This window comes from Exophiala viscosa (assembly GCF_022695815.1).
Source record: "Exophiala viscosa unplaced genomic scaffold EDD37scaffold_24, whole genome shotgun sequence".
NCBI lineage: Eukaryota > Fungi > Ascomycota > Eurotiomycetes > Chaetothyriales > Herpotrichiellaceae > Exophiala > Exophiala viscosa.
In genome coordinates, this window is record NW_026944376.1 from 4,226 (window position 1) to 6,455 (window position 2,230).

Genomic DNA, 2,230 nt, shown 5'->3' on the forward strand with positions numbered 1-2,230 from the left:
TTAAACTGCCCTTACTATCTTCCCAATATACGAATTAGAGCTAAGTTCGGTAATTAGACTTTAGTCGATAGAGTTCTAAAAGATAGTCTCTTCGATACGTATAGTAAGTAAGAATATATAGGTCTATAGGGAAAGGAGTATACGCGAGATTACGATTTTAATCGCGAGTAATAGAACGATTACGCTATTTAGTTATATTAGCGAGCGTAGGCAGCTCAAAAAGAGGGACTCTTTTATTTTGAGATTATCTTAGTATAGCTCTCTAGTGTATATAGGAAGCCTAGCGTAATAGTAGACAAGGACGACGAGCCCAAGAACCTAAACGTCGATAAGCTACGATTAATCAAGCCTACCTTTATTCCTGAGATAGGCATAGTAATAGCTCCTAACGCCTCCCCTTTAAGCGACGGAGGCGCCGTCGTTATGCTGGCCTCGAAGGCCAAGCTTAAGAAGCTAAATACTAAACCACTAGCAAAGATCTTAGGCTAGAGAGATACTACACAATAGTTTAGTAAATTCATAATAGCGCTAGCTCTCGCTATTCCCAAGGCTCTAAAGTATACCGATATTAGCCAAGATCAGGTCGATTTCTTCGAAGTTAATAAGTATTTAGCGTAGTGGCCCTTACTAATATAAAGATTTTAGGTTTAAGTGCGGATAAGGTTAATATATACGGAGATACTATAGCAATTAGTTACCCTCTCGGTATATCTAGTGCGAGGATTGTTACAACTTTGCTCGGAGTCCTTAAAGCTAAGAAAGGTAAGATTAGATACGTAGGTATCTACAATAGTGGAGGTAGAGCCAGCGCTCTAGTTATCGAATCGTTAATATAAAGCGAAAACCATGGAGCCCGGGGAAGTTCATCGGTAGAGGGGTTTAGGTGCAAAAAGGCGTATTAAACGCGTTAGTTCAGGCACGTCCGCCTAGTGCTACTATATACTCATATAAGCTTAGCGTACCCACTATAGATCAAAATATCGATATATATAAATACTTAAATAAGCCGCTCCTCGACATATTCTTAACCGAACGAGGCTAGAAACCTAGAAACGTTAGAGCAGAAACTACGGAGAAGTTAGATATATAGCACACCTCCGTAGCTACCCCTAGCCATTCATTTACCGACTATAACCTCCTTCTAAGTCTTGTAGTCGCTTTCGTGGATGGAAGCTTCAAGATTCTATAGAGCTTATACGACGTTCCTAGCCGTTCTTAGCTTAGGTAGATATATTAAAGCCTCCGTAATATCGATCCTATCGCTATACCGTAGTTGGAAGGTGCTTATTAGAAAGACGACTTCAAGGAGATAGATACTTGATTTTTATAGAGGAACTTCGCCCCGTTACCGGAATATATGCATATAGAGATATAGAGCTTGACAAGAATTACGATACATAGAAATATCGGTATCTACTTAAGGTCGTTCTTAAGTTATAAGATCGGCTTATCCTTTCAAAAGCTCGCCTTTTCTCCTCACTAATCCTAGGCTCAATATCTAAGATATACCGTAGGCAGTTATAAAGCTCATTGGTACGTCTATACTCGGTCTTCTAGCGGTATAGCTAGTGGCACTCGCCGTACCTAGCCATAACGTAAGTAGTCTAAGGATTATCGAACATCCTAACCTAGAGAAGCGAGCACTCCTACAAAATTTAGTACGCCGGCCTTTAATAGTAGCTAGTATCGAGTACTGATTTAGCTAGGTAACATAGGATCAGATATCTCTGTTCGTCCGTGAGGAGCGGATCATGATATGGAGTGGCGAAGTCCACCCATTCCGGTGCGGTATACGTTGCGAGTACAATATACCTTTATGACTGATTCACCTTCGTCTTCTGTAGGCTTCCGGTACCGTCCTTATAGTTGCACAATGAGCGCAAAGCCAGAAAAAGATGTCCAGGAGCTGGATAGTCCAGACCTTGACGGTGAGAGTGACGAGAAGCATCATGGCATTGCCGATTCGGAGATCGATGCCATGGAGGCCTCCGTACCGTCGAGCTCGGCCTAGCTCCTTCGCAGGTCATCGTCGAACTCGACCAGAAGGAGCAAACTAGGATCTTGAGAAAGGTCGATTACCGCTTGGTGCCTCTTCTAGCACTGCTGTACCTGTAGGTCAATCGCAGCCGATATGATGGACGCCCTTGCTCATGCTATCGACAGGGTCGCCTTCATTGATCGAGGAAACATTGGAAACGCCAAAATCGCAGGGCTGTATGACGACCTCCAC